Raw genomic sequence first — 22,400 nt, forward strand, 5'->3', positions numbered from 1 at the left:
GCCGTCGCCCGGGCGACCGCTGGGCGGTGACGTAAGGGGAGAGCCGGCGGCCGCGGCGCGCGCCGCTCCCCTGCCCTCCGCCGCCGCGCCCCCTGCTGGGGACCGCGGGCGCGACAGCCCCCCCCCCCCCCCCCGCGTTAACCCTCGATGATGTTGGTATTTGTTAAGCGCTTACTACGTGCACAGCACTGTTCTAAGCGCTGGGGGAGATACAGGTTGTCCCACGTGAGGCTCACAGTCTTCATCCCCGTTTTCCAGATAAGGGAACTGAGGCCCAGTGAAGTGACTTGCCCACGGTCACCCAGCTGACAAGGGGCTGAGCCGGAATTCGAACCCTTGACCTCTGACTCCCAAGCCCGGGCTCTTAACACCGAGCCACGTTGCTTTTCTAACCTTGACCGCCTGCAGCCTTGTCCCTGGGATTTTTCCCACCTCCCCTCCCCTGCGCTCGCCTCTCCGACGGAGGGGAGCTTCCCCCCAACTTCAATGAGCTCCTTCGGCAGAGGCAGCGGGCCTCGGGACCTGTGGCGAGGCAGCGTGGTTCAGTGGAAAGAGCCCGGGCTTAGGAGTCAGAGGTCAGGGGTTCGAATTCTGGCTCCGCCACCTGTCAGCTGGGTGATTGTGGGCAAGTCACTTCACTTCTCTGGGCCTCAGTTCTCTCACCTGTAAAATGGGGATGAAGACTGTGAGCTTCACGTGGGACAACCTCATTACCCTGTATCTACCCCAGCGCTTAGAACAGTGCTCTGCACATAGTAAGGGCTTAACAAATACCAGGATTATTATTATTATTAAAATGGGGATGAAGACTGTGAGCCTCACGTGGGACCTCATTACCCTGTATCTACTCCAGTGCTTAGAACAGTGCTTGGCACATAGTAAGCGCTTAGCAAATACCAACGTTATTGTTATTTGGACCCTCTAAACATGTCCCGAAACGGCCAGCCTGACGGCTGACGATGCCACCCACCCGGGATGAAAGTCAGGCAGGGTAACCAGACTTCACACCGCCCGGGGGGGCCTTTGGCTAGCAGGGGGTGGGAAACTGGCTGGGCTTTTGGCCTCTTTGCTTTTAAATCACTCAGGCCCCGCAGCCTCGACTCCTCTCCTCTTCCAGGTGTCCAAGTGCTTGGGGCCTAGGAGTCGGTGCTTTTATTTCTAGCCTCCACTCCCCTCCCACCCCCAGGATTCACCTCTGGGAAAATGCACAGCTCCGACTGGGGAATTAAAGGTTTTATATATATATATATATATATATATATATTTTACCTTGTCATCTTTACCGCTGTCTCTCGTCTCGTGTTCTTTCTGATATGCTGCACAGGAAGGAGGGTGGCATTGAAAATCTGCCCTGAATTTAAAGCAAAACAGACAAGGTCATTTTTGCTCTCTTCTTCTGTTTCTCTTTATCTGCAAAGGAGTAAAAGCATTGGTATCTTCCTCCCTGACTAAATGAGGAGGGGGAGGAGCGGAGAGAAAGGTATTCTCCTTAAGAAAAGTTGGTAAAGCTCTGTGAAGGCTTCAATGAGTTGATCGAATTTATTGACCACTTACTGTATGCAGAGCACTATACTGTGGGAGAGTACAATATTATACAGTTGGTAGACTCGTTCCCTGATATACTTGGTAGACTCCTTCCCTGCCCACAAGGAGCTTTCAATCTCCCGACAAGGCTTACTAGATTTAGATGACTTACTAGAGGTAAGACCTTCAAATGAGAGGTCTTTTACAAAGGCAAAGTCTGATTTTTCTAAAACAAAACCACTGTTTTCCACGAAGGTGGGATAGAGGCTAAGGGCAGGCATGGGAGGGGCAGCACGGACAGGGTTGGAGTCACTCTAAAATGGGCTCTGAAATTCAGAAATGAGCTGCAGCTCCAAAGCTCCCTATGGGTGGCTTTTGATTGTCTACAAAGGAAGGGTAATTAAAGCCCTTTCTAGAAACTGAACAAAATATTTCCCAGTTGCCAGGTGTTTGCAAACAAGAAAAAAAAAACAACCCAAACCTTTCAAAGAACGCCAAAGCTCAAAGTTTCGGTACCTCTTTCAACAAGGCAACAGACGTTTGTTTATACTTGAAATCCAGATGAAAAATTTCAAGCGCCTTCAAATAGACCGAACTTGGGCTTTCAAAATTTCTGCTGTGCACACAGCAGGCCGGGTACGCTGCTGGCTTCTGGGAGGAGGAGAGGGAGATGGAACTGGCAAGGCCTGTGAGTGACCTGCCCCATGAACTCAAGCACCCATACAGTCAACAAATCCAGTCACTTTGAGTTCTTTGATTTTGAGAAACAGGTTGGAGCTGACATCTTTGGAGAACACCTTTGCTATCCGGAAACATTTCATCGGTATCAAAAGAAAACAGCTCATTTAACCAACCTCCCCTCACAGAAAAAGGAAGATACTGCAAGAATATTCTGATGCCCCTTCTCCTGTGAAACACCTTAAGACCTGATAAGATTTCATCTGCCATATTTTGGCCGCAGTTTCCTTGGGGAACCGAAAGTTTGTTGTTAGGATTTGGAGGAGAAAGAAAGCGTCTGGAAAAGGCTGACATCAGGAAATCTAAATAGTTTCTCTGGTGCCATGTGGTTGATTGTCTCTAACAAACAGGAGGACTTGAAGTGTTTGTTTTCCGCTTTCAAACCTCCTCCTCTAACTTTTGAATCCCTTTGAGATTTATTGACTCCAAACCTGTTCATTTTCCATTTTTCTTTTCTTTCCCTCGCTTTGTACATTTTTTCCATTTCATTTTTTCGGGGGGGACTCATTATTTTTCCTAGCTTCTCTGTTTGAAATCATGGATGTTAGGAAATCTCACAAACACCTAGGAATGGCAAGGATTTCGTACATAGTGTCTCTTCTTTCTCTCTCTCACATGCACTGTATGTACGAGGAAGGGGAAAACAGTAAAGCTACAGTCTGTCCCAGCATCGGTAATCTTCAGAATGTTCCTGAAATTCTAATGCAATTGCATCCAAAGTGTCTTTTGCTGTTTTTAGATCTTAAGCCCCAGAGGCGGGAATTGTTTCTTAGTGCATTTCGCCAAGTGCCCCTCGAGAACCCAGGGATGGGTATATGTCGCGCGCACACACACACACAAATCCTAAAATAAAGTCAGTAAAGACAAAGAGTTTATGATGAGAGCAGCAGTGATACAAATGAATAAGTATATCTGGCAGAGGGCAAGTGAATATTTTAAGCTAAGTGTTGTTCTCCCTCATAATTAAAGGTGACGCTCTTGAAAGGTTCATTTCTGGGTCGGCCCACTAAGCTCAAGGCCTGAGGTCTCTTTTCCTCAATGGCATCTTCTCGCCTGTTGAATTTTCCCCTACTGCTATGTGTTAACCTTGAATTCTGAGGGGGTCATCGGAGTAGAGATTAGGTGGAACATTCGATCTATGCCACAATGGTATTTATTGAGCACTTACTGGGTGCTGAGCACTGTACTAGGCATTTGGGAGAGAACAATACAACAGAGTTGGTAGATACGTGCCCTGCCCACGACAAGCTTAGTGGTCCGGTAGTTACGTTGGTATCTTTAAACTCCGTTGCTTCTCCCTACCTGTAACTTATTTCAGTGTCGTAAGTTCCTTGAGGGCAGGGATCTTGTCTACTTTTTTGAGACTTCCGAAGTGTTTAGTCCAGTGTAAGTTTTTAGTCAGTGCTATTCGATTATTCGTTTCGACTTATCGATTCTTGTTGCTGTTGGCGGTATCACTCCCCCCACCCCCTACGCCACACCATCCCTACTGCAAGGGGGTCTGTAGTGATGATGAAATAGGGTTGGTGGGTGTGAAGAGGTGTGAGGGTTATGTATAGGCAAAGGCAAAGTAAGGTGCCAGAGTTGAAGAGGTGACTGGATGTGTATGCAAAGTGCCATCTTCCCCACGGGTAGACTGTAAGCTGAAAAAGATTAGGAAAAGCAGATGGCTTTCTCTAGACCACAAGCTCCTTGTGGGCAGGGAAAATGCCAATCAATTGTTATGTTGGCTTCTCCCAAGTGCTTAGTATAGTGCTCTGCACCAAACGACCATTAACCGATTCCTTGATTCATCAGCATCACTGATTCTGTTCGCCCCTACTTGGAAGTCCCGCCCCTCTTACAAAAGCTGCCAGGCTCCAGCTCTCCCCCATCCCCTTCTTTAAAGCTCTTCTAAAATTCTACCTCTTCCAGGATGCCTTCCCCAGTTGCAGCATGCCAACATATTATTCTACTTATTTTATTAATGACGTGTATATATCTATAATTCTATTTATTTATATTGATGCTATTGATGCCTGTCTACTTGTTTTATTTTGTTGTCTGTCTCCCCCTCCTTCTAGACTGTGAACCCATTGTTGGGTAGGGATTGTCTCTATTTGTTGCCGAATAGTACTTTCCAAACAGTGCTGTGCACACATTAAGCACTCAATAAATATGATTGAATGAGTGAATCTTGTTCTTAGCACTTGTCCACTTTAACCCTATCCTCATCACTTGGGTACATCTGTCTGTTTCTATTTATTTAAAGTAATGGGTTAGGCTGCTTCATCCTGAAGTGTGTGTCCTCCCATTTTCACTATTTGTAAATCATTTTTGCCTGTTTTCCCCATTAGGCTCTGAATTCCTTGAAGGCAAGGAGTGTGTGTCTCGCTATCGTTGCACTCTCTGGAGTGCTTAGTACAGTGCCTCACACTCAGTAGGTGCTCAGTAAATACCACTAATTGACTGACTGATTGACACATCTTCCCTAATTTAAGTTGTTAGGCACATTCTGTTATGGAACATCCCTGGGTTCCTTTCAACTTCTCATATACACCCTGCCTCCCGCCCCAGTTCAGCTGGATTTCTGTTTGTTTTGGGCATCAGCCAGACTATTAAAGCAGAAGTAATAGTCATAGCAATTATGAAGCACTAACTGGGTGCCGAGCACTGTGCTAGGGGCTGGGACAGAATACCGAGGTGGGAATTAGATACGGTCCCCTGTACTCTAGGGGCTCACAGTCTAAGAATAAAAGAGGGGAGAGGGGACCTCCAGCAGACAGGTAAGGACGGGTGAACATTACGACAATAAAAAGACAAGGACAAATGCACTAAATAAAAACACAATTCAATGGGGTGCTATGCCTAGAGGAGCCAAATTTCCGGCACCACAAGACTCAGAGTCCAAGGCACAAAAAGGCTACCTGCGACAGCTCTGGGCTGCCATTTGCTTTTCTTAATCCATGTTAGCTGCTTGTTTTCCTCCTGCCAGGACCTTCCCGTCTCTGCCCCACCTCAAACCCCATCCCTGCTCCCATCTCATTAGCTCCCATCCTCTCTCCCTTCTTCATCTCCGTGTGAGAACAAGGAGCAGCCTGGCCTGGGAGTCAAATAAATTGGGCTCTAATCCTGGCTCTGCCATTTGCCTGCTGTGTGATTTGGGCAAATCACTTCACTTCTCTTTGCGTCACTTTCCTCATCTGTAGAACACGATAAGGGTTCTCCCTCTCAGATTGTGAGCTCCACGTGGGGCAGAGACTGTGTCCAATCTGCTAATATTGTATTCATCCTAGTGCTTGGCACACAGTAAGCATTTAACAAATACCACAGTTGTTATTATTATTAATGATAATAGTAATAACAATAATAATGGCATTTGTTAAGTGCTTACTATGTGCCAGGCACTGTACTAAGCTCTGGGGTGGATAAGAGCAAATCAGGTTGGACATAGTCCCCTGTCCCACTTGGGGCTCACAATCTCAATCTCCACTTTACAGGTGAGGTCACTGTGGCCCAGAGAAGTGAAGTGACTTGCCCAAGATCAGACAGCAGACAAGTGGCGGAGTCGGAATTAGAATTTATGACCTCCTAACTCCCAGGCCCGTGCTCTATCCATTATGTCATGCTGCTTCCCATGAAGCATTTAGTGATAGCAGAACTGTAGAGATGAAGAGCGATAAATGGGATACAGTGAGTTCTGATTCCTTTCCTGTTTTAAAAAAAAATCAGGCAGGACTGCTTTCTGCATCAAACATGAACATTCATTGGGTTCTGTGCTAGGTATTTGGGAAATAAATCATAGAAGTAAAAGACACTGTTCCTGTTCTTGAAGAGATTAAATGTGAGTGAGGAAGACAAGCAGGCTTAAATTACTTAGCACCTTGTGGGCCAGGATCCTGTCTATCAAGTGCTGTTGTATTATATTCAACCGAGCACTTTGTACAGTGTTCTGCATAGAGTAAGTTATCCACAAATTCCAACAATGGATTGATGAATAGACAAGAGGTAAAAGAGTTACATCAGAGAAATGAAATGTAAGAATAAAATAAAAAGCAATTAAGTAAATACTAACTACAGAAACTTTGAGACAGTTGATATGAACTGTGAATGGGGACTCTGGGCGGGGACAGCGACAAGGGGGCAAAGAGCAGAGCAGTAATAATGGCTAGACTGCAAGCTCTTTGAGGGCAGGGATGCTGTCACCTAATTCTTCGGTACCCTCCCAAGTACTTGCACATAGCCGGTGTGGCCAGGCTGGACACACTGTTGCCCGCTGGGCAGTGCTGAGCTCCTTGGAAGGGCAGGGGTAGAGTTCCAGGTTTAGCCTGGTATAAAGATTGGCAAGGTTGGGGGATTCCTGCCAAGGTGGCTGGGTTGGGCCACGTTCGTAAAGCAAGGAGGAAGTTGAGAGTGTGAACATGGTGCACGAGGGCACCGGGGGTGGAGCGAGAGGGAAGGCAGGATGAGGGGAGGGGGAAGAGTCATTTTGACTGGAGAAGGAGGAGTTGAAGGCATTGAAAGAGAGATTATTAAAATTAGTAGTAGTAATAATAATATATTTGCTAAGTGTTTACTATGTATTAAGCACCATTCTAAGCATGGAGTAGCTACACATTATTCAAGTTGGACACACAGTTCCACGGGGGCTTCCCGACTAAGTGGGAGTAGGGTTGAATCCGCACTTTGCGATTGAGGAAAATGTAGCACAGAGAAGTGAAGTGACTTGCCCAAGGTCACACAGCAGATACACAGCAGAGTGGGGAACCCAGTTCCTTCTGAATCCAAGGCCCATGCTCTATGCACCAAGCCACACTGCTTCTCAGCAGTGTGGCCCCCCGCGGGGGCCAGGGCGGCACGAGAGGGACAGGTGGAGAAATACCAGAGGCTGGAAGGCTTGTGGAGCCGAGGCCTGCAATGGGAGGTATTCAAACCATCCCAGACAGAGGCGCCTCTTTTCTATTTTTGAAGGCCTCTAGAGAACAGGGTTCCATAATTTCCCTTGTGCTTATTGTGTGGTCAGGAAGGTACCAAATCTAAATATGTCTGTACAATCTGACTTTTTAAAAATATTTGTTAAATGTTTACTATGTGCCAAGCACTGGACTGAGCCCTGGGGTAGATACAAGCTAGGGTGGACACAGCACCTGTCCCTCTTAGGGCTCTTAATCTTAGTCTTAATCCCCAGACCTCAGACTACCTGCCCTAACGTAGAGGGTTTGGGGATCTGGAAGTCATAGCTGAAGCTGGAAGTCAAGTCAGCCCCACAGAGAAAGTGGCTGATGAAGTCTTCCCTCACAACAAACCAACCAACCTATCCTCCCCCTGACTTCTCCATCACTGTAGACAGCACCACCATCTTCCCTGTCTCACACATGCGTAATCTTGGCATTATCCTTGATTCATCTCTCATTCAATCCACATGTTCAATCTGTCACTAAATCCTGTTGGTTCAATCTTCACAGTATCATTAAAATCTACCTTTCCTTTCCATCCAAATTTCCGCTTTAATCCAAGCATTCATCCTAGTCCGTTTTGATTACTGCATCTACCTCCTTGCTGACCTCCCTGCCTCCTGTCTTTCCCCACTCCAGTCCATACTTCACTCCGCTGCCCGGATCATTTTTTCTACAAGAAAGTTCAGTCCATGTTTCCCCACTCCTCGAGAACCTCCAGTGGTTGCCCGCACACCTCCACCTCAAACAGAAATTCCTTACCCTCGGCTTTAAAACTCTTAATCACCTTGCCCCTTCCTACCTCACCTCGCTGCTCTTCTACAACCCAGCCCACATAAGTCGCTCCTCTAATGCCAGCCTACTCGCTGTAAATCGATCTCACCTACCGCGCCACCAACCACTTGCCCAAGTCCTGCCTCTGGCCTGGAAAGCCCTCGTTTTTCCCAGTGTTGTGGTTTTTGGAAGTGCACTTTGGGAGCGGCTGTGAAATTTAGCCCTACATATGGACTGCTGGGAGAAGTGAGGGACCTGTCGCCCTTTCCCCGGCCCCCCGCCAACCTACTCTTCCTTTGTTCCCCCTACATAGAAGTCCCCGCTCCTCAGGGCCATTCTGCTGCCCCACGCCCAGGCCTTCTTCCACTTGTTGACTTTTGCAGTGGGGTTTTTTTGGTCATTTTCTATGTAGTTGGTCTCTAGTTCCTGACATGAGCCGAGGCCTGTCTGACATCTGAACTTTGGCAATTATTGAGAATCTGACAGAGCGAAGGGCTGGGAATCCCATACCGACACCTGCCCCCCCCCCCCCGCCTTCACCCCCAACACCCTAGGACCACCCCATGAGGTTGCAGGGCCCAGAATGCACATAAACTGCAGAGGGAAAACCCGCCAGCACAATTTTAGAGCATTAGGTCACTGAAACCTGGACCACAGAAGTTTCAAGTCCCCTAAAGAGCCTGGTTTTGTGTAGTTGCTTCCGATTTTCTCTGAATTAATTTGCAGGTGCAAGCCGGCACCCTCAGCCTCACCACTCCTCCAACCACAGGCCCAGAAGAGAGACACGAGAGAGAGAGAGAGAGAGAGAGAGAGAAGCACACACAACAGAAGGACAGGAGAGAAAATGAAAGACTAGAGAAAAGGATGGAGTGTGGCCTTGTGGAGAGAGCACAGGCCTGGGAGTCAGAAGACCTGAGTTTCTAATCCTACCTCTGTTACTTGCCTGCTGTGTGACTTTGGAGAAGCCACTTAACTTCTCTGGGCCTGTTCTCCCTCCAACTTAGCGGAGTGGGAATAAGAGGACAGAGAAAAGAGAAGAAAGGAGACGCAATGATAGGAGAAAAGAGAAAGAAGGGAGAAGAATGGACACATAGAGAGAAGCAGCATGGCCTAGTAGAAATATTACAAACCTGGGAGCCATGAGACCTGGTTTTTAATCTCAGCTATGCCATGCTTCTACTGTGGGGCCTCGGGCAAGTCACTTCACTTCTCTGTACCCCAGTTAACTCATCTGTAAAATGGGGATTAAGACTGTGAGGCCTCATGTGGGACAGGGCCTATGTCCAACCCAATTAGCTTGTATCTTCCCCAGCACTTAGTATAGTGCCTGGCACATAGTGTTTAACAAATACCACTTACAAAAACAAGAGACAAGGGAAAAGAGAGGAGAAAGAGAGAAAGGAGGTGAGACAGAAGGAGAGGAGAGAAAAAGAAGAAAGGAAAGAGATAGGAAAGGGAAGAGGCAGAAAGAAGGAAGGAGAGGATATGAGAGACTGAGCAACCAAGGGCCCATTTTAAGCACAAATTAAAAAGGAGCCACAGCTGGGGAATGGCAGTCAGTCAATTGTATTTACTAAGCACTTCCTGTGTGCAGAGCATGGTACTAAGCGTTTGGGAGAGTACAATATAACAATATAACGGACACATTCCCCGCCCACGATCCCAGTGACTCCAACTGCCCAGGTGCTGAGGACACCACAGGAGTTCGCAGCCCGTGCTGGGAGACCCTGGCTCGCAGATAGAAAGTCTGGATCCTTGAGAAGCAGCATGGCCTAGTGGATAGAACACAGTCTGGCACTAGTCCTGGGTCTGGCACTTGTCTGCTTTTTGACTTTGGGCAAGTCACTTAACTTCTCTGTGTCTTAGTTACCTCATCTTTAAAATGGGGATTGAGCCTCTTATGGGACAGGGACTGATTCCAAAACGATTAGCTGGTATCGTCCCCAGAGCTTAGAACAGTGCTTGACACATAGTAAGCACTTAATACGTCTCCCTCAGCTCCCCCGGGGCAGAGTTTGAAACTCTGCTTCCATCTCACTCGGTATGACGGTCACTCCTCCTCTACACTGTGAGCTCCTAGTGGGCAGGGAACATGTCTGCCAACTCTGTTGTACTCTCCCAAGCGCTTAATACAGTGCTCTGCACATTGAAAGCACTCAATACCACTGATTAATTGATTCCCCCTAATATTTGACATATGAATTTTTTTCATTCTCCCATCAATCAATGATATTTTTGAGTGCTTTCTAGGTGCAGAGTACTGTTCTATGGGTTTGGGAGAGTACAGTATAACAAAATTAGAGTTTAGAATTCATCTGAAAAGCCTCTAAGACCTGGCTTTCCTGGGCTTTTGAAACAGGGGGTTAAAAAACTGAAATTCTGGTTTGCCTGCAACCACCCTAGTTTAAATCAGATACTTGAATGGATGCTTTATGGGGATTTTCTGTATTTGATTCATTGATTTCATTCTGTGGAAGGAAAACCAAAACCGAATTCATTTTGCCTTAGATTGAGTGCTCGATCCTTAGGTAGACAGAAGGATTAATTTAGAGCACTAATTGGTCTTTGCTGAATAACTAAAAGGCTTGCAGTGAGGAGCTTGGCTTTCCTCCCGAGGGAAAGCCCAGAAATATCCACCTATTCTCCAATCCACTAATCAAGGTCCTTAATAAATTAGCAACCAATGGAATCAGGCACCTTTCCTCAGGGTACTTGGGGCTTTTCATTTCCTGCTTGTCCTGGCAAACAAGTGAAAACCATGGTCATCCAGAAAGGGGTGAAATGGTTGCAACATATTTTATTGTGTCTCCTCAGAACTGACTAAAGCTCCAGCCCTGGGCAAACTTCTTCCCTAATTCCAGCTGGGTTAGATCCCTGTGGTCCTTCTGGTCCTAAATTAGATGTCAGAATTCTCTGCCCTCTGCGGTGAGGGACCCGCCCGCCTCCTCTTGTGCGATGTACTGGCCAAACTTCTGGTGTTCCCAATGGCCCTTGGCCAGTCCCCAAAATGGAGGGATCAACCATATGCACGGGGACTCATTTATCAGAATGAAAAGACTGAACAGAGGTCGGGTGGCTGCAGCTGGACCTAGTGGAAGGAGTATGGCCCTGGGAATGAAGAGATAAGGGTTCTAGTCCCACCTCTGACATTGGCCTGCTGTGTGTCCTTGGGCAAATCACTTAACCTCTCTGGGCCTCACTTTTCTCATCTGAAAGGTAGGGATAAGATACTTGATCTTTTTCCTCCTTCTTAGATGGCGAGCTCCGTTTGGGACAGGGACTATGCTATGTGAAATTTAATGATCTCTTATCTACTTCAGCGGAACAGACTAAGTGCATAACAGATAGTATTATCCCAAGATGCTGCAGCCTCTACGCCAGACGTCACAAATTCTCGCTCTGAAGGGGTCGCTAGAACTTGCTGCTTTTATCATCTGAGTTTCTGTGGTGGTGGATCCAGAATCCTATCCAGGCTGTATTAAAGGTCACAGAGGTCATTCGCACATCAAGATGTTAGATACATTGTGCGTTTGCAGGACCAGACCCATAGAGGCCATGCGATGAACTCCAGTTTCAAAGGCTCTGACTTCTGATTAAGCAACTCCAAGTAGAGCTTAGGTCAATGCTTTCTCGGAACTGACTCTGAGAGAAATCTGAGGCATCCACAATATTTGACTCGGTCCCGTCCACGGCCCCAGAGAATTGAGGTTTCGTTAGCAGGCCTGAGTGCCTGGAGATTATTATTATTATTATTATTCCAATTTATAGCACGTCTTCCTCAGCTCCCCCAGGAGGATTTTGAAACTCTGCTTCCATCTCACTCAGTATGATAGCACACTCGGTCTTTACACTGTGAGCTCCTTGTGGGCAGGGAACACGTCTATCAACTCTGAGCTCACCCAACATTTTAGCCGTAAGCTCGTCGTGGGCAAGGAATGTGTCCGTTTATTGTTATACTATTATATTTAGCATAACTATATATCTGTATAGTTATACTGTGCTCTCCCAAACACTTAGAGTGTTCTGAACACAGTAAGCACTCAATAAATATGACTGAATGAACACATCTCCATAATAAGCTAGCATTGTTCGAACAATCAATCGATGGTATTGAACGAGTGCTTACTGTGTGCAGGGCATTTTCCTAAAGCATGTGGGAAAGTACAGTAAAACAGAGTTGGCAGACACAACTTCTGTCCACAAGGAACTTAGAGTCTAGAGTGGGAAACAGGCATAAAATAAATTACAGATGGCTGTGTCCACAAAAGCTGTGGGTCAGTTGAATATCAAAGTGCTTAAGGGACACAGATTCAAGTGACTAGGCAGTGAAGAAGGGAGGGCCAATACAAGAAGCAAGGGTATTAGTTAGAGAAGGGAAGTCAAGTTTAAGCTACTCTATGGGCCAAGGAAAATGACACTAGCAGACTGGAGATTCCCCCAATTCAAACTGATTGAGCACATTATAATTTCTCTTCTCCAGCATCTGAACTTTGGCTCCAAGAAATACTCCCCCTCTCCCAGCCCCACAGCACTTATGTACATTTACTTATTTACTTATTTATATTAATCTCCCCCTCTAGACTGTAAGATCATTGTGGGCAGGTAGTGTGTTACATTGTACTCTCCTAAGCGTTTAGTACAGTGCTCTACACAAAGTAAGTGCTCAATAAATACGACTGACTGACTGACACTTCTTTGCCCCTGTCCTGGGAAGTGAAAATGCTAGAGACATAATCCCCAGGTTGAAAGAAGTCAGAAAAACACAAAGAAGAATGGGAAAAATTAGAATCCTCCTCAAGGAAAACTTGAGAGGGCTTGGCTGGATGCAAAGAAGTTTCAAGACCTACACGCAAATTACATCGTGGCTAATGGAATGTGTGTGAAGAGATCTGCTCACGATGGCCCTGGGGATATTCGGTAAAATCGAGACGTCTGTCAGATTGGAAAATGACTAGTGTCAGTTAGCATTAGTTTAACAGGTTGTATTCTTCTAGTGTTTTATTCTGGGAAACAGAGTGGACTAGTGGAAAGAACAAGAGTTAGAAGACATGGATTCTATTCCCAGTTCCACCACTTGCCAGCTGTGTGACCTGGGGCAAGTCACTTCACTTCTCCATACCTCAGTTTCCTCATCTGTAAAATGAGAATTCAACACCTGTTCTCCCTCCTACTTGATCTGAGAGCCCCATGTGGGATGGACTGTATCTGACCTGACTGTCTTATGTTGACTCCAGTGCTTGGCACATAGCAAGTATCACAGTGATTGTTATTACTTTTGTCAGTCATTCCTCATTAGATCAGCAATACCATCTCCAAGTGAGAAGCAATGAGAGGCAACAGGACTTGTCCAGTGGTGCAAGGCAAATCAGTGGTAGAGTTAGGATTAGGACTCTCAATTCTGGCTGTCCAGGTTATGACTTCTAGCCAGCTTTCTGGAAAACTCTCTCCAGAGGGCTCAGCGTCAGCCCAGGGAGCTTGAGCAGCCTGAAGGAGGGTTACCTCAGCTGCAGTGGTGTCACAGCTACCTTACTGGATCCCTCTGTTCCCCAGAACATCTCCAATTCCTCAAGAGGCAGGTGGAACGGAGTGGGGAGGGAACAGGCTCTCAAAACCCAACCTGGATGGCCCTCTGCTTCATCTCAGAAGGGGGATGGCAATGGCTGAGGTGGAAAAATCAAAGAATCGATACCACTGATCAACTGGTTGTTTGATACTTATTCTGTTGTACTCTCCCAAGTACTTAGTACAGTGCTCTGCACTCGGTAAACACTCCGTAGAGACCGTTAAGTTCAGTCTGTAAGAAGGTTTGGACATTGCAGGGGGTCTCTCTGTGACACGAGTTTTTGCCCTTTCAGATGGGAGATGGGATATAGGAGGGTGCTTAATAAATTCTACTGATTCAATCATATTTGTTGAGCGCTTACTGCATCCAAAGCACTATACTAAGGACTTGGAAGAGTTCACTATAACAGTAAACAGACACATTCCCTGCCCACAACAAGTTTACTGTCTCTGAGGCTCTAAAGTGACCACTCTTTAGAAACAAGCAGCTCTCCATTGTGAAGCCAACCTCATCAAGTCATCGTTTGGAAAACTGCAGTCTCCAAATACGCCATGGCGGCCCATTCCGCCAAGCATGAGATATTCAATCATATTTTCACTGGTAAAAGAAAAGAATAAGAGCATCGAAGGAGAGGGGACAAATCATGGCACTTTTAGCTGAAGCAGGATAGTTGCTGTACTGCCCTCTGAGAGATCTTAGAGATTCAATCTTGTTTCTCCCTCTGAGTGCACAAGATTCAGAGCCTGGAGTGAGCAATGTGTCTCCATTCTTTTCTCCCCTCAAATCAAGCAAGGAGTAAGTACCCAGTAATAATAATAATTGTGGTATTTGTTAAGCGCCTTCTTTGTGCCAGGCACTGTACTAAATACTGGGGTGGATACAGACAAATCGGGTTGGACAGGGTTCCTCTCCCACATGGGGCTCACAATCTCACTCCCCATTTTACAGATAAGGTAACTGAGGCTCAGAGAAATAAAGTGACTTGCCCAGGGTCACATAGTAATTCCAGGAGCTAAATCCACACTGTTTCCTTCCAGCCTGTTTCCAAATGTATTACTTATAAAGAGAAAACTCACTTTTTAAACTATTTTTTTGGTGGGGGTAGGGGGAGGTTGGGCTGAAAGGGGGCGAGTTTTTTGTGGTATTTGTTAAACTCTTACAATGTGTCTGGCACTGTAAACTTGTTTAGGGTAGGGAACATGTCTACCAACTCTGTTATACTGTACCCTCCCAAATGCTTAGTACAGTGCTCTGCACACAGTAAGCGCTCAGTAAATATGATTGATTGATTCTAAACACTGAGGTAAATGCGAGCTAATCAGGCTGGACACAGACCATGTCCCACATGGATCCCACAGTCTAAATCTCCATTTTACAGATGAAGTAACTGAGGCACAGAGACTTGTCCAAGGTCACAGAGCAGATGTGGCAGACAAGTGGGGTTTTGCGGGGGAGAGGGAAGGAAGAAGAGAGAAGAGGAAGTCGATCCAAGGACTCACTGCCATTTCAGAATCTCTCTAAAGGTTGTTAGGGAAAGGTTCATTTTAACACGGGCAACTGATTACCACTAGAAAAACATATCCCCAGTGGGTGCAAATGGGATGCTAATAAGGCCAGCTTTAAACCAGAGAGAAGCCGTTCTATATTTTTTCCCATATCGGAATTAAAAACAAATGAAGCACAAAACCTCTTTTGGAACAGGCAGCACGTGTCCAACTCGGTCTTTCAAACTACTTGGAAATAACCCTTCAATTGGGAATCCAAAAAAATGCACCGAGAGCCAGCAGCCTGTCAGTCACTGGGACGAATGCAGGAAACCGGCCCCAGTGAGGAGGATGGGAAGGGCCCTGGGAGGGGGGTGTCAATTTCTCTAACCCTTCCCTGGCTTGAGTAGACAGCGGGGAGTTTCTCTCACTCACCCTCCCTCCCTCCCACCCCCAGGTTGCCATAAGGAATTAGGCCGAAAACAGGCCCAGGCCAGAGAAGCCCCCACTGAGTTTTCCCAAGCAGAGTCCGGTTTTGACAGCACTGCTCCCAAGCCTCCTGCCCCAGAAAAGCCAGCTGTCGTTCTGATCTATTTTGAAAGACATGCCACACAACTGCAAACAACTTTTGGGGAAATCATCCAAATCTGCCATGCTCCCCAGCATAAACAAGCAAAGACTAGACCAGGCACAGGATTCTCAGCAGGCTGAACATCCAAGGACTGAGCTGAGGCTAATGGAAGGTCAGGCCACCCACCTGCATAACTGTAATATTTGCAGAACACTTAGGTCGCAAGGAGACTGGCGAACCACAGCCAGGTGCTTCTCTCAAGCAACATGAGACTGCTGGCATTTGCTTAGGTCATGGAGAGGTTTGGTCCGGGACCAGGAGCCGGAGCAGAACCCCCTGAGAACCGGTCCTGTTTCACAGCAAATGCCCTCCTGGATTCTGATGACTTGACTTGCCCTCCTCGCCCCCGTCGGTAAGGACAGATAGAGAGAGGTGGAGGGAGACACAGAGAGAAAGACAGAGAAAGAAGAGAGGCAGGAAGAGAGACAAGAGAGGAGACGGAGGCAGAGGGAGACATAGAGAGAGATGGAGTTAGAGAGAGACAGGAGACAAAAAGAGAGAAACAGTACTGTAGAACTACTGCTTAGCAAGAGGCCAGAGAGGGGATATGGGGGTTAAACGAAAGATTATATTTAATCCCAAAGATTTTCACTGATTCAAAATCAGCTCGTTCCACTAATTAACTGCCTTTAGCATCTAGCTGTCTCCAGAAACACTCATATCCTCTGAATTTCAGCTATTTGGTTTTTCCTGGCCCAAAAATTAAGACCCAGTGGGGCAAGTTTGGGCTCAGAATGTTCAGGTTAGAAGAACTGGCATAATAGAGTGTCCCGAGAGTAGGTTTGAAATGCAAAGTGAGTGGCGGGAACTTGGAAGGGAACTTTTCAGGCCCCTATTTGTGACCCTGGACCGTCTTACATTGGTTTACCTCTCTCTGACTTCTAAGCATCTGGGAAGAGGACTGGGGGAAACTACATCACAACAGTTCATCTGTGCAATTCCATTCAGGAGCCCAGAGCTGAGAGAATTAAAGATAGATTGATCAGTCTCCCTTCTCCATCGTATGGTGAAACGTGGTGGGAGGGGAGACCGGCTAGCCAGTCAGCTAGGTAGCCCGAGCCAGGAACGGAGGAAAACCAATGTTTATTGGAGGGGACTTTTTCTCCTATGGAGAGCAGCCAAAAGTCATACCCCATTTAGGGGCTGGTCCAGTTTTCTACGAAATTTTTTGTGCCCATTCGAGAAGGGGGCAATTTCTAGTTCTTCTTTCCTTCATTAAAGCATTTGAAACAGGTAATAATACTAATAATCAATAATAAATAAAATAAGATACAAAGTCTTTTGGTGAAACTTTAAAGGATTTGAGCTGTGTAGCTTAGAGAAGGGACGGGTAACTTAGCCTTCAAAAGCATGAGTCTTTCTGCATAGGCTTCTGGCTGGTAATTCTTCCATGTCTATTCAAGCCAGGGAAGGGTTAGGACACTAAGACCGAGAGAAGAAATGGGCGTACTTTAGAGCAGGAGAATATGCTCGATTTTTAAGAAAAATAATTGGGTTACTCTCTCTCCCAGATGTCTTAGTTATTTACATTTGGGTGTCCAGAGGGCCACTTTTCAGCTGGTCAGCCCCCGATCCTGGACCAGGACCAGATGCTTTTCTGTCTTTTTTTAATATTTTCAGCACCGAACGCCCCTGCACCAAGGCTCCTGTTGCCGAGTTTCTTGCCTCGGATACGGTGCCAGAGTTCTTATGGTCCCGGGAGAGGAACATGTGGCTCTGGACCAAATGAGGGGTGCAGGGGGGCCCCACTAGAGAAACACTTGAGGACTGGGCAAAATTTGCATTTTCTGGAAAATGGTTTCCATGATTTCAGCCCACTTCACTATGTGCCACCATGTTCCCAAGTGCCGGGTGTGACCATCCTCTAACCATGCCCGGTTTGATCGGGCAATCACTGTCAGTGCTAGGATTCTCAGATTGAGCATAAGACCCTATAACATTTTACCTCTCTTTCAGATGCAGGAAAGCTCAGCCTCATCTGAGCTTTCTTCAACCCAGCCAGAAGTCTGGTCACCACAAGCAGCAACAAACCACAGCCTCCCGGTGTTTCCTGTCAACAAAAAGAAATGAGAAATGGAGGAGCCTGCTCAATGGTCCAACTCCCCATTTACTAGATTGCTCCCTGCGGCATAGTGATACTTCATGTTCAGAGCCCTTCTAGACTCTGTTGACTCAAGCAGGAAGGCTTCTTGTTTCCTCTAGAGAGAACTTCCTGTTTCCTCTGGAGAGAACTTGCTGTTAGGAATATCTTGTAATTACAGTAATTTAAGGAATACCCCACAGGTACAAAAGCAAATTTAGCGGACTCTCAATTATCCCTGGAAGTGGAAGAGACCAAGTGAAATCCATAGCCATGTGTCAAACTTCATTTTAGCTTCCTTCCCCACCTTAATCTTTACCAAAACCTCTAAGAAGTGATGAAAAGTATGATGCTAGCACGTTTTGAGGATTGATGCAAGGTCCCTGGATTGCAGATAATGGCTAGAGACTGCTGGCTAGAATAGCCACTGAGGACACCCACAGGCATTTAGAAGTGTGCTTGCCAGCAGGAAGTAATATTTTCTCTAGGTTACCTGAATTAAACAGGTAACCTAGTGTCGAGAAGCAGCACGGATAGAGCTCAGGCCTGGGGATCAGAGGACCTGGGTTCTAATCCTGATTCTGCCATTTGCTCATTGTGTGATCTCGGGCAAGTCACAACTTCTCTGTGCCTCAATTTTCTCAACTGTAAAAATGGGGATTCAATGTCTGCTCTCCCTCCTGCTTAAACTATGAGCTTTATGTGGGACAGTAACTGCATCTGACCTGATTAACATGCATCACCCCAGAGTTTAGAAGAGTGCTTAACACATAGTAAATGCTTAACAAATGGCATTAAAAAGGAACTTAATAGCCTCCTCTTCAATCAATCAATGGCATTTATTGAGCGCTTTCTATGTGAAGAGCACAGTACTAAGCATTTGGGAGAGTACAATACTGTGAGCCCCATGTGGGACAGGGACTGTGTCTTACCTGATTTGTGGGACCCCACCCCAGCGGTTAGTACAGTGCCTGGCACATAATAAGCACTTAACAAATATCACAATTACTATTACAGTACAAAAGAATTAGCAGACATATTTCCTGCCCATAATGAGCTTACAGTCTAGAGCGGAAGACATTCATTAATATGAATAAGATTTTCTTTCACAGAAATCTGCAGAACCAGAACGGACCCTGGATGGGGGGTGGGGGTGGACTCAGCTCCCCACACCCCCACGTTCCCACCTTGGCTCCAGAATCAATCGATTGATTGATAGTATTTACTGAGGGCTTACTCTGTGCAGAGCACTGTACTGTGTTCTTGGAGAGAGGACAACAGAACGAGGAGACACAATCCCTGTCCTCAAAGAGCTTACAATCAGCTGGAGGGAGACAGACAATAAAATACATCACAGGTAGGGGAAAGCAACTGTGTATAATGATATGTACCTAAGTTACGTGCTTAGCAGATGAGGACTCAAGTGCACGGGTGATGGCAGTCAGGAGGGAAATAGAGAGAAGAAAGGTTAGTGGAGCAAGGCCTCCTAGAGAACATATGGTTTTAGTAGGGCTTTGAAGAGGGGGAGAGTGGTGGTCTGCAGGGGGAGGGGGTTCCAGCCAGGAAGGAAGGTGTGACCAAGAGGTAGATGGCTGGAGAGATAAGAGTGAAGCGCAATGAGTAGATTGGCATCAGAGGAGCAAAGTAGGCAGGCTGGGTTGTACTGGGAGAGGAGGTGATTGTTTTAATGCAGAAAGAAATCCCAAATATTCAAGATGCCTGAAATCCCTATGTTAATGAGGATTTTCTCTTTATCACACATCTTAGGGAGGAGAGAGAAGTCCCATAGTCCTAAAGAGATTATGAGGTGGTGAAGAGAGGGTAGTGCTCCGTACCCAACGAGAACTCAATAAATACCACGGATTGATTGATTGAAGAGGAAATCAGTGCAGTGTATGAGTTAAAGGTTGATTCAGAGCAGCAGTATGGACCATCCTGAGATGGGAATCACCACTGCCTAGTGGATAGAGCATGGACTTGGAAGTCAGAAGACCCTGGGTTCTAATCCTGGTTCTGCCACTTGCCTGCTGTGTGACCTTGGGCAAATCACTTAATTTCTCTGGGCCTCAGTTTCCTCATATATAAAATGAGAATTCAGTACCTGTTCTCTCTCCTGCTTAGGCTGTGTGAGCTCCATGTGAGAATCAGGAACTGTGTTTGACCTGATTGTCTTGTATTTACCCTAGTGTTTGGTACAGTGCCACAATTATTATTATTCTTGTACTGCATCCCCATTTTCCAATGAGAAAATTAAAGCACAAAGAGGTTGAGTGACCTGCCTGTGGTCAACCAGCAGGTCAGTGACAGAGCAAAAACAAGAACCCAAGTCTCCTGCCTCCCAAGGCCTTGCTCTTTCCACAAAGTCACATCCAGCATTTATTCTCAGCCCATAGTGGAGAAGCACCAAACCCTTCGGCCCTATTTTTGTATTCCGACCAAGAGGCAGTCGATTTATCCAAGCAAACAGAAGCGAGAAGGATTGAAGCAGGAATTTAGGCAATAGGTCCTCCCCTGCTTCTTGCCAACTCAGCAGTAGACTTTGCCCACCCCCAGTTGCAAAAGACCGCGGTGGGCCTTGGGTTTCCTGGCACTTTGGCACCGCACACTGGGCTCCACTCTACAACGTATGAGCTTGTGCCAGGGTCTTTGATTTCACAGCGTCCTGGTAGAGTTTTGAGGGGGAGAACCCGAACAGCTGGGAATTGCCTGAACAACAACCCAGGAGCACTACTATGGCAGCCAGGGATGCCTGGGTCCTGAAACTGGTGTACCCTTGAGAGACTGTATTACCCCCTCTTTAAATTCATGAGCCCTTGTTTTCCAAACCTCCTGGAATAGCATTCTGTGGCGAAATCTCACTGATGTAACAGCCACACAGAAGAGGGTGGGAATGCCTATTTATTAACTCCAACCCTTAGGGGGAGAAAGCTGGACAAGATAAGATAAAGTCAGGTCAGAAAGGAGTTAAGGAACCACTGCCTAGTGTGCCAAAGTCCGGTCCTTTAAGAGTTACAGATATTCTCTTAGCACGGATCTGACAAATTTCCTCCCACTTTCAATCCCTCCCCTCCCCCGGCCAACCTCAAACCTGAAACCGGGTCTGCTCTCTGGACCCAGATCAAAACCTGACTATGCTCCCTTCGCAAAAAAGGGCAAATGGGACTGTGAATCAGAAAGCCTGAAAAGTGACATTTACCGACTCTTGGGGGTGTATCCTTGGAAATGAAAGTCTATAAATAGTTCTTTAAAGTTTAAAAAAAGAATAGGGTGAACGGAGAAGCAGGGTGGCTGAGAGGGAAGCTTACAGGTCTGGAAGTTGGGAGGCCTGAGTTCAAATCCCAGACTCTACCACTTGCCTGCTGTGTGACCTTGGGTGAGTCGCTTGACCTCTCTGTGTTTGTTTCCTCATTTGTCAGATGCAGATGAAATTCCCGTCTTCCCTCCTTTAGACTGTGAGGAACAGACACTGTGTGTTTGGTACACAACAAGCACTTGTCAAATACCACAGTCATTATTATTACTCCTAACAATACTCAGATTTTAAACAGCACAGGATGAAAACCCCTGAGCGGATTCGGAAGCCAGAAGGCAGCAATGGAGAAAAGAATCGCCCCTCTATTTCCTCACTTTCCAAGATGGCGCCCTCAAGAGAAACCACTCAGCCTCCAAGGGCTCTCTAAGTGGAACTGGCCGAATTGAGCAAGACCAGTCAGAAAGGCGATATTTACTTTGGCTCAGACAAGTCTAATTTCGTGTAAGCGGTAGAAAGGTAGAACCTGATTAGCTTGTATCTACTCCAGCGCTTAGTACAGTGCCTGACACAGAGTAAACTCTCAACCAATACCATAAAAGAAAGGAAGCGCTCAATAAATACCACTGACTGATTGATTGCTGGATGTATTTCTCGGTGGGCAGCAGCCCTGTCCACCTATCGCTTGTGGCGCTCATGAACCAGCAGACTCATGGCAAACAAGGATGAGAGAGAGTACGGGTGGTGCTGTGCAAGCCACAAGCACTACGTTCAACTCCTCAACCCAGATCCTCAGTTCTGAAATCTCAGGAACGAGGCTCGTCCAGCAGTATGGCCTAGAAGATAGGGCACGGGCCAGGGAGTCAGAAGGACCTGGGTTCTAATACCGACTCTGCCATTTGTCTGCTTTGTGACCTTGGGCAAGTCACTTCACTGCTCTGTCCCTCAGTTCTCTCATCTGTAAAATGGGGATTCAGACTGCGAGGCCCATGTAAGACAGGGATTGTGTCCAACCCAATTTGCTTGTATCCGCCCCAGTGCTCGGCACATAGTAAATGCTTAACAAATATCGCTATTATTATTACTAGGAGATTCCATCTATTCAGATCTTGGAATTTTATCTCAACCCTTCCTGAACCTATTGGCATTTTTGACCTGTGCAATGCCTGTGGTTATTAATTAATAACCTAAGAAGAGTCAGGACTGGGTTGGACCAATAGCTGTCCACTCCAGCATTCTGTATCCATATTAATAATACTATTTGTTAAGTGTTTATTATGTGCCAAACACTTTTCTAAGCACTGGGGCAGATACAAGTTAATCAGGTCTGACACAATCCCTGTCCCACACAGGGACTCATGGTCTAAGTAGGAGAGCAAACAGGTGTTGAATTTACATTTTACATTTGAGATAACTGACGTA

General features: G+C 46.4%; 1 long non-coding RNA gene across 1 annotated transcript in view; it reads right to left on the bottom strand.

Annotated features, from left to right (window-relative positions):
- Positions 1-1,267: 1,267 nt before the first annotated feature.
- LOC103170211 overlaps positions 1,268-22,400 on the bottom strand; it is a 34,696-nt gene continuing 13,563 nt past the window's right edge. Inside the window, exons 2-3 of the long non-coding RNA XR_486022.3 lie at positions 17,594-17,698; positions 1,268-1,351 (exon numbers count right to left, since the gene is read on the bottom strand). This is a non-coding gene — a long non-coding RNA (uncharacterized LOC103170211). The remainder of the gene's footprint in view (positions 1,352-17,593; positions 17,699-22,400) is intronic.

This window comes from Ornithorhynchus anatinus, chromosome 18, assembly GCF_004115215.2.
Source record: "Ornithorhynchus anatinus isolate Pmale09 chromosome 18, mOrnAna1.pri.v4, whole genome shotgun sequence".
In the NCBI taxonomy this organism is placed as follows: Eukaryota; Metazoa; Chordata; class Mammalia; order Monotremata; family Ornithorhynchidae; genus Ornithorhynchus; species Ornithorhynchus anatinus.